Here is a 16,170-nt window from a genome sequence, read left to right as displayed (position 1 = left end):
TTTGGTGGAACTTGAAAGGGTGATAAAGGCATCAAAGCCAACAACTTGTATGTTGGATCCTCTCCCTTCCAGGGTTCTTGAGGAACTTCTTCCCACGGCGGGGCCTGCAATCCTCTCCCTTATTAATCTCTCGTTTTCAACAGGAATTGTTCCTTCCAATTTCAAGGCTGCAGTGTTAAAACCGCTACTCAAAAAGCCTGGCCTAGATCCTGAATTAGTCAGGAAATATCGGCCTATATCGAATCTGCCCTTCCTGTCCAAGGTACAGGAAAGGATTGTAGCAAAGCAAATCGTTGATTATCTGACGAGGAATAATCTCTTTGAACCTTTCCAGTCGGGGTTCGGGAATTTCCACTCAACTGAAACTGCTATTACAAGAGTTGTAAATGACATCCTTCTTGCTTTGGATAAAAATACAAGCTCAATGCTTGTGCTGCTGGACCTGAGCGCTGCGTTCGATACGATCGACCACAGCACTCTTCTTCACCGTCTTGAGCACTATGTTGGTTTCGGGGGTACGGCTCTTGGTTGGCTTGAATCGTACCTAACAGATAGAACCCAATTTGTGCTTCATGAGGGTTCAGAATCAAAGCACTGTAAATTACGCTTTGGCGTACCACAAGGGTCGGTCCTTGGTCCATTACTTTTTGCAATCTACATGCTTCCCCTGGGCGACGTTATCCGCAGCTTCGGAATTAGTTTCCATTGCTACGCGGATGACACCCAGCTCTACATTCCTCTACACAGCAAAACTACGGGTGTTATTAAATTATAGTGTATTACTGGGTAATTACCACTGGTAATAAGAAGGTAAATACAGAGGTAGTTACCCGGTAAATCATAGTGTATTACTGGGTAATTACCACTGTTAATAAGAAGGTAAATACAGAGGTAGTTACCCGGTAAATACATGGTAAATCATAGTGTATTACTGGGTAATTACCACTGGTAATAAGAAGGTAAATACAGAGAAATTATCCGGTAAATTATAGTGTATTACTGTGTAATTACCACTGGTAATAAGAAGGTAAATACAGAGGAATTACAGCTGATGTACCAAGTAAAACCTCCACTATTGCCCATCAACTCAAATTTGGGAACAAGGTTGTAATGCCAAGTGCGTGCGTACTGCGGATATTTACTGGAGGGATCCTCCTGCAAAAAGATAGATGAATTACTAAAGTGATACTTCACCCATAAATCAAGTGGCTGAAAAAAGGTTTAATTGCAGGCTGTGCTAGAATTTTGTTTAAAAAAAAAAGTGACTTTTCCGGTAATAGTTTATTTTGAAATATAAAAAAACATAAAGGGAAAACAGTGTAAAACATGTAAGGGACATAGTGAAACTATGGCTGCATATCTAATGGTACGGCCACACCAAACGCGTTACTCGCGTTAGGGGCGTCGAAAATCTGCATTTTTGCATAGAGAACCATTGGTTTAGGAGCGTAGACGCGTTACACACGTAGAAGCTAAGGGATAATGTATAGAACGCCGGTCATTATCGGGAAAATAAGCACCGACAGGGCGAACAGGACACCGACGCACAGCGGAGGTGTCTTGCTTCGCCCTGAAGGGGCTTATTTTCGATAATGACCGGCGACGTTCTATAGGCTACATTATCCCGCTTATTACACGGCTACTTGCCAAAACGAAAAAAAAAAACTTCACATGGTGTGTCTTTTTACAATTTATAATTCGTTACCAGCATTCGTAGTGTTGATCAGCAGAGAAATAGTCCGCCGAACGTCTTTGGTAGCAACCAAAGACGCTGGGGTTGCGCGCGCACGGGACAAGCCCATAAGGCGAAGCCTAGACGGCGTAGCCTACATGAAATAGAACGGAGCCTTCCACGCCATTGAGAAGACCCGTGTAGCCTAATGCCCGGTGTTCAGTTACCCAACATTTATCGCATGCATTTATTAGCTCCTTAATGTTGTCCAAGTGGAACATTTGTAGCTTTATTAATCGCTAAATAAATAGTATGTGTTATTTTTTTAATTTATTTTTTCGGTTTTCGTTTACTGATTTTTCCTAAACGGTTATGATTTACTAACCGGTTACACGTGTACACGTGTACCCGGTTCAGTGACGTGCAGTCAGGGTAGGCAAGGTAGGCACTGCCTACCCTGACAAAATTCAAACGTAAAAATGTTTATTAAATAATTTTATTTAATAAACTTGTATTTGTATTTGTACCGAGTATTCTTGTGTTTTATATATGCAATATATACGTTATTCCAATTGTTTAGACGTTACGATGACAATTGTATCAGTTACGCAACATCAAATACAAAAAACCGGTAGAATAAGCAATGCCTTTGCTGTCCATTCATTGTGAACGGCAACGAAAAACTGATGTGGCGCATGCGCACTTCGATCCTGTATTCTTTAACATCTACGCCGAAAGGCACAACTCTGCTGTGCCTTTGTACGTAAATATGTTATGCCAGTAATCATCTACGCTACGTATCAAACATGGACCAATCGAAATCGAGATATTACTGGACATTTGCGCAGCTGACGTCATTACACCGGCTACGCGTAATCCCCGCTAAACTCAAAAAGTTAAAATGACAGCAGTGTAAAAATATCTACCGATATTTTAGAGCTAAGAAATTTCTCTAAACTCAACTTTACTAGCAAAAATGAGCTACTGGCAAAAGGGAGGCCTATGCCAACACTTGATGCACTCTTGCAGAAAAAGGGACCGAAAATTGTTCGCTCGTTTCAAACGGATTGGTACGAGAAAAATGATTGGCTTTGTGGCTGTGCCACCAGTCAGCGGCTGTTCTGCCATCCCTAAGGATGGCAGAACAATTAAGGATACAGTGGTTGTATTCTGATGATGTGTGTGTGCGTGCGTGTGGGAGAGTGAGAGTAATAGACGATATGTCATCCTGATTTGATTTTTTTTTATTTATGCAGGGGCGGAGTGGGACACAAAAATCTCAGTGCCTACCCACTTACTGACTTCACCGCACGTCACTGACCCGGTTACACCCCTAGTGGCCGTACCATAAGACTTGGATTATGCAGCACAAAGACTGAGAATGTGCTGTGTACATTTTGCTTTTGTTGTGCTGTTGTCAATATTAATAGTAATCATTATTATTACTGTAATCATGATAGAAAAATATATATTTGAATTGAACACAGAAATTGTAAAATATTATATTATGAACATTGGTAAAATCAATATGTGTTTATAAGTGTGCAATACTTACCCATGGCTCTCTACCATGTCAGCCACAAGTATGTTGATCATCCTTCTTCTTGTACCATCCGACAGACTCTTTGTTTTCTCGTATTCTGTGATTATTTTGGTCACTGCATCGACAATTTGAAACAACAATTGCCTAGCATTCAAACATTTCAGGTAGACGACAAGAACATATTTGAATTCAATTCAATTCAGTTTATTTCAGTTTAAATTAATAAAACACATCATCATACATGGGTTAAAAATGCCAGAATTAGCCAAAAGGCTATTTTTCATCTGTAGTCCCCTGGCATGGGGTTAGACCAATACATTTCTTCTCTGGTGTGTTGCCCCTTTTGCAGAGATGTTTTTTTTCTTTTTTAAACAAATACTCATTTATTATCTGCAGCTTCAGACCTTAGTTTAAAAGGTCACTTACATCGCGAGCATTGCTGCTGTCAGGGGGTCCTTCAATCAGCCGTTTTCTTCGAGCTATAATTGTTGAGTCTGAGCTTGAAGATGCCCCATGGGATGCACGTGATGGTGACCAATCAGATAAGGATGAGCCCTCTGAAGACTCTCCAACACTGTTGTCTAGACACACACACACACACACACACACACACACACACACACACACACACACACACACACACACACACACACACACACACACACACACATTATATTTTAAAGTTTGACAATATAACTATTTTGGATATAAATTATTACATTTAAAATAGTTATGAGAAATATAAGGTTGCGTTTTCTTACCATTGCAATCTTCAGTGCAGGCCTTGAAGGACACCTGAGATGACTTCAAAAGCTCATCAAAGATGTCAGAATCCACTTCAACTCCTGCAGAATCCTTGAGCATCAAAGCAGTAAAACCTGACAAATTGAATTTTGCCAGCACTAAAACAAAAGACAATTTGGATTATAGCATAACTTCCAAGTAAGTTACACATACAACATTGTAAAACCAGAAGACATGGATAAAGCTTGACACTTTAGTTACCTCCTTGTAAAAATTCAGAGAAACTGAAGACCTCCTCCACCTTTGGTACCCTGACCCATTTGCTCACCCCCTTATATTCGACAGGAACCAGCATGTCTCCACCTTCAAAGGAAAGAATGGCATTTATATATAAATAAATAAAACACATTCTAAAAAGCATAAAACAGCATGCACATGATTAAACAAGACAAAATAGTTGGTTTAAAAGGGAGGACTGAAGTTAAGAATGAAGAACATGATTATTCCTCCTCTCCTCTTATCTGTCCTCCTGTGCTCCTGTGAGCCTGTCTGTGCTGCTGCTGATAGTCAACAGCGCTATACAGGCAAACTAAGCTAAACAGAAAGGACATACAGACAGCTTTTTGTTAAGCTTGTTTGTAAGAGTTAGCCAACATGCTGTAAGCTGCTGCTGAGCTAGCGAGCTACAGAGCATATAAAAAAATATCTGTGCCGTTTTATTGCAGTTACTTACAGTTTCTACGAGCGTAGTTCACGGCTACACGCCGTCGGGTTATCTCATACCGCACCGGTATGAGATAACCCGCACCGTGGAGCAGGTCCAGGCAGACCTCCTATACCGCACCGCGTGCAGCGCGCGTTGGTGAAGGCTGGCAGTCGTGGCCGCAGCGGGCCAACTGCACTGTGTAACTCCAGCATTGAGATAACAACTACCAGAGTTTGTTGCGGCTATGACTAAGCATAAATCTATCTACATATACTACTCCCTTAATTTCAAAAAGATACTAGGTATTATTAACTTCTCCTTATGAGTGATAGCGAAAACTCACCTGTCCTCTCCTTCCTCGACTGTGCCCAGTGCCCACCCTCTCCGGCTCTCCTCAGTTTATTCGTCAGCAAAGTGAAACTTATATTTTCGATGTTTGCGAGTAAAAAGAAAGACAAGCACATTTAATTAAAAAAAAATCTCAGATATTACTGATATTGTACTCTCGACAGCCGGAGTGAAAATTAGCTACCATCTTTACCAAGTTTATGCTAGCAATCGCCAGTTCGACAAAAATCTATTTAAAATGGGATTAGAAAGTAACAGACAGCATATATCCATACAAAAGCAAACAAACTAAGTTTTTCGAATTATTTAAGCGTTTATCAACCGCACAACATTAACCCTAACCAAGTTTAACTTACCACAGCGGTTAGAAAGATGGCTACCGAAAGTTCTGGATCAGCTCTGGATGGCGCTTCTTTGCAAATGTGAAATGTGGGGGTGTGGTCAAATCAACACTCACGGTGTGAGAATCCCCTAACGACCGAAATCTACACCAACACTTTCATCAAAAAACTCTCCTGGTGTACATTATGATCAATACGGCGTTAAAATAACACTGCACCCTGTTGATTAACACCAACACTGAAAATTTGGTAACCCTTCCTTTTACAGTCCCCTAATTACTAGGTATTTACCCGGTACATGCATGGTAAATTATAGTGTATTACTGGGTAATTACCACTGGTAATAAGAAGGTAAATACAGAGGTAGTTACCCGGTAAATACATGGTAAATCATAGTGTATTACTGGGTAATTACCACTGGTAATAAGAAGGTAAATACAGAGGTAGTTACCCGGTAAATCATAGTGTATTACTGGGTAATTACCACTGGTAATAAGAAGGTAAATACAGAGGAATTATTCGGTAAATTATAGTGTATTACTGTGTAATTACCACTGGTAATAAGAAGGTAAATACAGAGGAATTACAGCTGATGTACCAAGTAAAACCTCCACTATTACCCATCAACTCAACTAAGTAGCGTGTAGTTGTAACTGTTTTAGGTTGGTAATAACTCCGATATTGTGTACTTCCTAGGAAATTAGGCAACCAATTCTTAGAAAAACCTATTATCCAAGGTTTATGTTGGTAACAGCCCAAATGTAAAGATGTACTATCTAGAAATTAGCATAGTACTTTCCAATAAAATACTTTTTCTTAGTTATTATTCATAGCTACACCCATTTAGAAAGGGTTTATTCAATTTACCACTATGGAATTACTTACCTGGTAACAACCTCTGCAGGAAGTTTTCCTCTGGTGTCATGGTACATCTTCTTAAATACTGGGCACGAAGCCGTTTGTTTCCATGGTATTACCAGGTTCTTACCATATCATTTATAAGATACATTCCATTGTCCATGCAGTCAACACAAACTTGTACCATGTACGTTCAGCGACGTTACCAAGTAAAACACACCAATTTACCCAGTAATTAAGCTGAAACTGTACTGTAAAAGGAAGCCTCGTTTGTTTCCATGGTATTACCAGGTTCTTACCATATAATTTGTAATACATTATTCCCTTTTCCATGCAGTCAACACAAACTTGTACCATGTACGTTCTGCGACGTTACCAAGTAAAACACACCAATTTACCCAGTAATTAAGCTGAAACTGTACTGTAAAAGGAAGCCTCGTTTGTTTCCATGGTATTACCAGGTTCTTACCATATAATTTGTAATACATAATTCCCTTTTCCATGCAGTCAACACAAACTTGTACCATGTACGTTCTGCGACGTTACCAAGTAAAACACGACAATTTACCCAGTAATTAAGCTGAAACTGTACTGTAAAAGGAAGCCTTGTTTGTTTCCATGGTATTACCAGCTTCTTACCATATAATTTGTAATACATTATTCCCTTTTCCATGCAGTCAACACAAACTTGTACCATGTACGTTCTGCGACGTTACTAAGTAAAACACACCAATTTACCCAGTAATTAAGCTGAAACTGTACTGTAAAAGGAAGCCTCGTTTGTTTCCATGGTATTACCAGGTTCTTACCATATAATTTGTAATACATAATTCCCTTTTCCATGCAGTCAACACAAACTTGTACCATGTACGTTCTGCGACGTTACCAAGTAAAACACGACAATTTACCCAGTAATTAAGCTGAAACTGTACTGTAAAAGGAAGCCTTGTTTGTTTCCATGGTATTACCAGCTTCTTACCATATAATTTGTAATACATTATTCCCTTTTCCATGCAGTCAACACAAACTTGTACCATGTACGTTCTGCGACGTTACCAAGTAAAACACGACAATTTACCCAGTAATTAAGCTGAAACTGTACTGTAAAAGGAAGCCTCGTTTGTTTCCATGGTATTACCAGGCTCTTACCATATAAGTTGTAACTGGTTATTCCCTTTTCCATGCAATCAACACAAACCATATATGTTCTGCAACATCGTTCACCAGTAGTTAAGCACTTTAATTGTTATTATAAAACCCCAAACCACTGTTGATGAAAGACATTAAAATTAAACAAAATCAAGGGCTTATCTTTCAAACAAATGCATATCTCACAAACAGGCACTGAACACTGAAGAAATTGGCCAAAAAAAAGAGCCGTCCACATCAACTCAATTTAAATGTTACTGATGGTGTTTTCATAAAACACATGACAGTGTTATGGCAAGTGACCACAAGGAAGACTGCTTCAACCTCTACAATTTGAATAAGTGGTGAATGCCATGCAGCAATCTGCCTATGGGAGCATCTTTGTGGTCATTCGGAAACCAATGAGTCCACTCGATGAATGAGAGATGACTCTTTAGTGTCTTCTCTGTGAGGTATCCCTGCAGTCTCCACATCTGGGATTTGAAGGCTGACCAAGACCTGACCAGGTACCTCCAAATCTCCCCTTCAAGAATCAGAAGACAAGAAAATAAACATTAGGACTGTCAATGAATGAACATTTCTAGAACATGTAGAACTCAAAGATTATTTTGTTTATCAGTTAAGAAAGGATGCTGGTCCTCTGGCCATTGTGTTTGGTCATATTGAAAAGAGAAAAAGGCATAGCCATAAATACAGTTAATAGGACGGGAGGGGACAGGCCGTTAGCTCCGGTTAGCCATTTAGCATCGAGCTAGCGGAGCTTCTGTCATTCAAATAACTCGGACATGTTGTCTAAAACCTATAACACCCAATTTATTAAAATATCCGGATTTAATCGGGCTCTCTCCCATAAGTACAGTTAGTAGGACGGGAAGAGACAGGCTCTGTTAGCCCCGGTTAGCGCGATGCTAAAGAGCAGCTCTACCGGAGCATGCCACCTCAACAGGTGCAAGTTAGCCTCCGGTTTGATATTCGCCGGATATTCGGTTTACCACCCAATCGGATTCATCAACATAAGTGCAATACATTACGGGCTTAGTATGTTGAGGACGGTTTAGGACACCGTATCGCGAAAAATAACAAACACATGTTGTCGCCATCAATGTCTGTGCAACAACGTCATTTACGTTCTGGCTGCTACCTGTTTTAGGGACCGTCAACAAATTACACTCACCGACTGTTGGCAGAGACGTTACCATGGAATTGTTTCAGGAAATGAATCACACAAATATATTGCAATATAGTTAATCATAATGCAGTTAATAGTTTAATATTCGAAAAATTTACCAAACTATATTTGAAATTATTAATTGCATCCCGTTTAACAATAATGCAATATATTAGCAAAGTTACCTGCAGTAAGTAGCAGCCCACCATTGGCAACTACTACTACAATCAGGTGACAAAATGTATTTTTTTGTGATTTTTATGTTATTTTATATGATTTATTTCCAGAAACAATTCCATGGTGTCTCTGCCACCAGTCGGTGAGTGTAACTTGTTGACGGTCCCTAAAACAGGTAGCAGCCAGAGAACCTAAATGACGTAGTTGCACAGACATCGATGGCGACAACATGTGTTTGTGATTTTTCGCGATATGGTGTCCTAAACCGTCCTCAACATACTAAGCCCGTAATGTATTGCACTTATGTTGATGAATCCGATTGGGTGGTAAACCGAATATCCGGCGAATATCAAACCGGAGGCTAACTTGCACCCGGTGAGGTACCGTGGTGAAGTTAGTTTGAAGTTGGATATTCGACAGATATTCGGCCATTCATTTCCTATGGGAAATTGCTTTTTGCTCAATAGCTTCCGAGTTATAGGAGCCAGTGGCCCCAGACCAATGTTGACCTGTCCTACTATGTGGTACTAACAACACACACCTCACTAAAAATGAATATTTTGCTCCTCCTATTTTATTTAAATATTTTAAGAATCCCATTCATTTCCTATGGGAAATTGCTTTTTGCTCAATAGCTTCCGAGTTATAGGACCCAGAGGCCCCAGACCAATGTTCACCTGTCCTACTATGTGGTACTAACAACAGACACCTCACTAAAAATTAATATTTTGCTCCTCCTATTTTATTTAAATATTTTAAGAATCCCATTCATTTCCTATGGGAAATTGCTTTTTGCTCAATAGCTTCCGAGTTATAGGACCCAGAGGCCCCAGACCAATGTTGACCTGTCCTACTATGTGGTACTAACAACACACACCTCACTAAAAATTAATATTTTGCTCCTCCTATTTTATTTAAATATTTTAAGAATCCCATTCATTTCCTATGGGAAATTGCATTTTGCTCAATAGCTTCCGAGTTATAGGACCCAGAGGCCCCAGACCAATGTTGACCTGTCCTACTATGTGGTACTAACAACACACACCTCACTAAAAATTAATATTCTGCACCTCCTATTTTATTTAAATATTTTAAGAATCCCATTCATTTCCTATGGAAGACGGCTTTTTGCTCAATAGCTTCCGAGTTATGGGACCATGAGGCCCCTGACCAATTTAGACCTGTTCTACTATGTGGTACTAACAACACACACCTCACTAAAAATTAATATTTTGCACCTCCTATTTAATTTAAATATTTTAAGAATCCCATTCATTTCCTATGGGAAATTGCTTTTTGCTCAATAGCTTCCGAGTTATAGGACCCAGAGGCCCCAGACCAATGTTGACCTGTCCTACTATGTGGTACTAACAACACACACCTCACTAAAAATTTATATTTTGCTCCTCCTATTTTATTTAAATATTTTAAGAATCCCATTCATTTCCTATGGGAAATTGCTTTTTGCTCAATAGCTTCCGAGTTATGGGACCCAGAGGCCCCAGACCAATTTAGACCTGTTCTACTATGTGGTACTAACAACACACACCTCACTAAAAATTAATATTTTGCTCCTCCTATTTTATTTAAATATTTTAAGAATCCCATTCATTTCCTATGGAAGACGGCTTTTTGCTCAATAGCTTCCGAGTTATGGGACCCAGAGGCCCCAGACCAATTTAGACCTGTTCTACTATGTGGTACTAACAACACACACCTCACTAAAAAATAATATTTTGCTCCTCCTATTTTATTTAAATATTTTAAGAATCCCATTCATTTCCTATGGGAAATTGCTTTTTGCTCAATAGCTTCCGAGTTATAGGACCCAGAGGCCCCAGACCAATGTTGACCTGTTCTACTATGTGGTACTAACAACACACACCTCACTAAAAATTAATATTTTGCTCCTCCTATTTTATTTAAATATTTTAAGAATCCCATTCATTTCCTATGGAAGACGGCTTTTTGCTCAATAGCTTCCTAGTTATGGGACCCAGAGGCCCCAGACCAATTTAGACCTGTTCTACTATGTGGTACTAACAACACACACCTCACTAAAAATTAATATTTTGCTCCTCCTATTTTATTTAAATATTTTAAGAATCCCATTAATTTCCTATGGAAGACGGCTTTTTGCTCAATAGCTTCCTAGTTATGGGACCCAGAGGCCCCAGACCAATTTAGACCTGTTCTACTATGTGGTACTAACAACACACACCTCACTAAAAAATAATATTCTGCACCTCCTATTTTATTTAAATATTTTAAGAATCCCATTCATTTCCTATAGACGGCTTTTTGCTCAATAGCTTCCGAGTTATGGGAGCCAGTGGCCCCAGACCAATGTTGACCTGTCCTACTATGTGGTACTAACAACACACACCTCACTAAAAATTAATATTTTGCTCCTCCTATTTTATTTAAATATTTTAAGAATCCCATTCATTTCCTATGGAAGACGGCTTTTTGCTCAATAGCTTCCGAGTTATGTGACCCAGAGGCCCCAGACCAATTTAGACCTGTTCTACTATGTGGTACTAACAACACACACCTCACTAAAAATTAATATTTTGCTCCTCCTATTTTATTTAAATATTTTAAGAATCCCATTAATTTCCTATGGAAGACGGCTTTTTGCTCAATAGCTTCCGAGTTATGGGACCCAGAGGCCCCAGACCAATTTAGACCTGTTCTACTATGTGGTACTAACAACACACACCTCACTAAAAATTAATATTTTGCTCCTCCTATTTTATTTAAATATTTTAAGAATCCCATTCATTTCCTATGGAAGACGGCTTTTTGCTCAATAGCTTCCGAGTTATGGGACCCAGAGGCCCCAGACCAATGTTGACCAATGTTGTATTAATTATGTCTAAACTGCAGGGAATAGATACATATTCCAAGGTGCCTTTCGAAGGAAACCTTGGAATATCTGTCTATTTCCTAAACAGCGGACCCTATGACAAAAACAACATAATTGACGGCAGCTCCGTTGCCGCCCACGTGGTTTGGAGCCATGTAAGGAGCAGAGGGGGCTGACATAGCAACCATGAGAGTTACGTGACGTGGACGCAGGCCCATTGAAAAGAAAAGGCCAAAAAACCTAGGCATGGCACATGTTTACAGACGTTATTGTATTTAATTAATTAAATATTAAAATATATATTATATAAATAATTAAATGTACAATTATTTTGTTATAATATTATAAGTAGACCATAGCTTTTATTCAATTGTCGTTATAACAAGATCTGTATCCGACCATTGACCATCGACTCGTAAATTCTATGAATTTAATTCATATTGACGTATGGCGATGGACCGTATGGCACTGTATCCCTTAAATCCCATTTTGAATTTAATAGACCATTCTCGTTGCTTCGAGGAAGTCTGGTGGTCTCCGTATATAATAAATAAATATATAAACATATTTATTTATTTATTCCAGCTCTTCTCAATGCTGCGGAACGCTCACTAAAATTTTTACGTAAACAATTTTAATAGTGTAACTATGCATAAATATCTTACCCACCCAGAATAAAAAGTATTTCCGCCATTTTCACAGAAAAATATCCAAAAAAACATCCAATAGGAGAGATGCTCACAGCGTCTATTGGAGACGTAGTCGGGTTAATACAGGAGTGAATCGGCTGCTGGAGCACCCCATTTCCGTCTGCAGACTACGCCGAAGGGTACCTTTCCCGTCAGCCACCGACGTTCAAGTGCCTTGGCCAACAGTCGGTATTTGATGTTCTCGTAGTCAGGCTGTGTTGGTCTGCATTGGTCTGGGGTTTCTGGGTTTCTGGAGGAGCAAAATATTAATTTTTAGTGAGGTGTGTGTTGTTCGTACCACATAGTAGAACATGTCTAAATTGGTCTGGGGCCTCTGGGTCCCATAACTCAGAAGCTATTGAGCAAAAAGCCGTTTTCCATAGGAAATGAATGGGATTCTTAAAATATTTAAATAAAATAGGAGGAGCAAAATATTAATTTTTAGTGAGGTGTGTGTTGTTAGTACCACATAGTAGGACAGGTCAACATTGGTCTGGGCCTCTGGGTCCCATAACTCAGAAGCTATTGAGCAAAAAGCCGTTTTCCATAGGAAATGAATGGGATTCTTAAAATATTTAAATAAAATAGGAGGAGCAAAATATAATTTTTTAGTGAGGTGTGTGTTGTTAGTACCACATAGTAGGACAGGTCAACATTGGTCTGGGGCCTCTGGGTCCTATAACTCGGAAGCTATTGAGCAAAATGCAATTTCCCATAGGAAATGAATGGGATTCTTAAAATATTTAAATAAAATAGGAGGAGCAAAATATAAATTTTTAGTGAGGTGTGTGTTGTTAGTACCACATAGTAGGACAGGTCAACATTGGTCTGGGGCCACTGGCTCCTATAACTCGGAAGCTATTGAGCAAAAAGCAATTTCCCATTGGAAATGAATGGGATTCTTAAAATATTTAAATTAAATAGGAGGTGCAAAATATTAATTTTTAGTGAGGTGTGTGTTGTTAGTACCACATAGTAGAACAGGTGAACATTGGTCTGGGGCCTCTGGGTCCTATAACTCGGAAGCTATTGAGCAAAAAGCAATTTCCCATAGGAAATGATTGGGATTCTTAAAATATTTAAATAAAATAGGAGGAGCAAAATATTATTTTTTAGTGAGGTGTGTGTTGTTAGTACCACATAGTAGAACCGGTCTAAATTGGTCTGGGGCCTCTGGGTCCCATAACTCGGAAGCTATTGAGCAAAAAGCCGTCTTCCATAGGAAATGAATGGGATTCTTAAAATATTTAAATAAAATAGGAGGAGCAAAATATTAATTTTTAGTGAGGTGTGTGTTGTTAGTACCACATAGTAGAACAGGTCTAAATTGGTCTGGGGCCTCATGGTCCCATAACTCGGAAGCTATTGAGCAAAAAGCCGTCTTCCATAGGAAATGAATGGGATTCTTAAAATATTTAAATAAAATAGGAGGAGCAAAATATTAATTTTTAGTGAGGTGTGTGTTGTTAGTACCACATAGTAGGACAGGTCAACATTGGTCTGGGGCCTCTGGGTCCTATAACTCGGAAGCTATTGAGCAAAAAGCAATTTCCCATAGGAAATGAATGGGATTCTTAAAATATTTAAATAAAATAGGAGGAGCAAAATATTAATTTTTAGTGAGGTGTGTGTTGTTAGTACCACATAGTAGGACAGGTCAACATTGGTCTGGGGCCTCTGGGTCCTATAACTCGGAAGCTATTGAGCAAAAAGCAATTTCCCATAGGAAATGAATGGGATTCTTAAAATATTTAAATAAAATAGGAGGAGCAAAATATTATTTTTAGTGAGGTGTGTGTTGTTAGTACCACATAGTAGGACAGGTCAACATTGGTCTGGGGCCTCTGGGTCCTATAACTCGGAAGCTATTGAGCAAAATGCAATTTCCCATAGGAAATGAATGGGATTCTTAAAATATTTAAATAAAATAGGAGGAGCAAAATATAAATTTTTAGTGAGGTGTGTGTTGTTAGTACCACATAGTAGAACAGGTCTAAATTGGTCTGGGGCCTCTGGGTCCCATAACTCGGAAGCTATTGAGCAAAAAGCCGTCTTCCATAGGAAATGAATGGGATTCTTAAAATATTTAAATAAAATAGGAGGAGCAAAATATTAATTTTTAGTGAGGTGTGTATTGTTAGTACCACATAGTAGAACAGGTCTAAATTGGTCTGGGGCCTCTGGGTCCCATAACTCGGAAGCTATTGAGCAAAAAGCCGTCTTCCATAGGAAATGAATGGTATTCTTAAAATATTTAAATAAAATAGGAGGAGCAAAATATTAATTTTTAGTGAGGTGTGTGTTGTTAGTACCACATAGTAGGACAGGTCAACATTGGTCTGGGGCCTCTGGGTCCTCTAACTCGGAAGCTATTGAGCAAAAAGCAATTTCCCATAGGAAATTAATGGGATTCTTAAAATATTTAAATAAAATAGGAGGAGCAAAATATTAATTTTTAGTGAGGTGTGTGTTGTTCGTACCACATAGTAGGACAGGTCAACATTGGTCTGGGGCCTCTGGGTCCTATAACTCGGAAGCTATTGAGCAAAAAGCAATTTCCCATAGGAAATGAATGGGATTCTTAAAATATTTAAATAAAATAGGAGGAGCAAAATATTATTTTTTAGTGAGGTGTGTGTTGTTAGTACCACATAGTAGGACAGGTCAACATTGGTCTGGGGCCTCTGGGTCCTATAACTCGGAAGCTATTGAGCAAAAAGTAATTTTCCATAGGAAATGAATGGCCGAATATCCGTCGAATATCCAACTTCAAACTAACTTCACCACGGTTTTATGGCTATGCCTTTTTCTCTTTTCAATATGACCAAACACAATGGCCAGAGGACTTGCATCCTTTCTTAACTGATAAACAAAATAATCCTTGACTTCTACATGTTCTAGAAATGTTAATTAATTGACAGTCCTAATGTTTATTTTCTTGTCTTCTGATTCTTGAAGGGGAGATTTGGAAGTACCTGGTCAGGTCTTGGCCAGCCTTCAAATCCCAGATGTGGAGACTGCAGGGATACCTCACAGAGAAGACACTAAAGAGTCATCTCTCATTCATCGAGTGGACTCATTGGTTTGCGAATGACCACGAAGATGCTCCCATAGGCAGATTGCTGCATGGCATTCACCACTTATTCAAATTGTAGAGGTTGAAGCAGTCTTCCTTGTGGTCACTTGCCATAACACTGTCATGTGTTTTATGAAAACACCATCAGTAACATTTAAATTGAGTTGATGTGGACGGCTCTTTTGTTTGTCCGATTTCTTCAGTGTTCAGTGCCTGTTTGTGAGATATGCATTGTTTGAAAGATAAGCCTTTGATTATGTTTAATTTTAATACGTCTTTCATCAACAGTGGTTTGGGGTTTTATAACAACAATTAAAGTGCTTAACTACTGGTGAACGATGTTGCAGAACATATATGGTTTGTGTTGATTGCATGGAAAAGGGAATAACCAGTTACAACTTGTATGGTAAGAGCCTGGTAATACCATGGAAACAAACGAGGCTTCCTTTTACAGTACAGTTTCAGCTTAATTACTGGGTAAATTGTCGTGTTTTACTTGGTAACGTCGCAGAACGTACATGGTACAAGTTTGTGTTGACTGCATGGAAAAGGGAATAATGTATTACAAATTATATGGTAAGAACCTGGTAATACCATGGAAACAAACGAGGCTTCCTTTTACAGTACAGTTTCAGCTTAATTACTGGGTAAATTGTCGTGTTTTACTTGGTAACGTCGCAGAACGTACATGGTACAAGTTTGTGTTGACTGCATGGAAAAGGGAATAATGTGTTACAAATTATATGGTAAGAACCTGGTAATACCATGGAAACAAACAAGGCTTCCTTTTACAGTACAGTTTCAGCTTACTTACTGGGTAAATAGTCGTG

At 38.9% G+C, this 16,170-nt stretch overlaps 1 long non-coding RNA gene across 2 annotated transcripts; it reads right to left on the bottom strand.

The window, feature by feature from the left end:
- Positions 1–350: 350 nt before the first annotated feature.
- LOC130381708 (uncharacterized) lies at positions 351–4,997 on the bottom strand. Of its 2 annotated transcripts, XR_008895449.1 has the most exons (6): positions 4,693–4,996; positions 4,221–4,322; positions 3,977–4,117; positions 3,642–3,796; positions 3,228–3,330; positions 351–1,155 (listed from the first exon to the last, which is right to left on the bottom strand). It is a non-coding gene; the product is annotated as an uncharacterized LOC130381708 (long non-coding RNA). The 2 variants fall into 2 exon arrangements; XR_008895448.1 differs by lacking the exons at positions 351–1,155; positions 3,228–3,330 and having other exon boundaries at positions 3,337–3,796; positions 4,693–4,997.
- Positions 4,998–16,170: the final 11,173 nt, after the last annotated feature.

Source organism: Gadus chalcogrammus, chromosome 4, assembly GCF_026213295.1.
Source record: "Gadus chalcogrammus isolate NIFS_2021 chromosome 4, NIFS_Gcha_1.0, whole genome shotgun sequence".
Classification (NCBI taxonomy): Eukaryota; Metazoa; Chordata; class Actinopteri; order Gadiformes; family Gadidae; genus Gadus; species Gadus chalcogrammus.
Note: the sequence above shows the minus strand (reverse complement) of the source record. Positions and strands in the feature narration are given on the sequence as shown.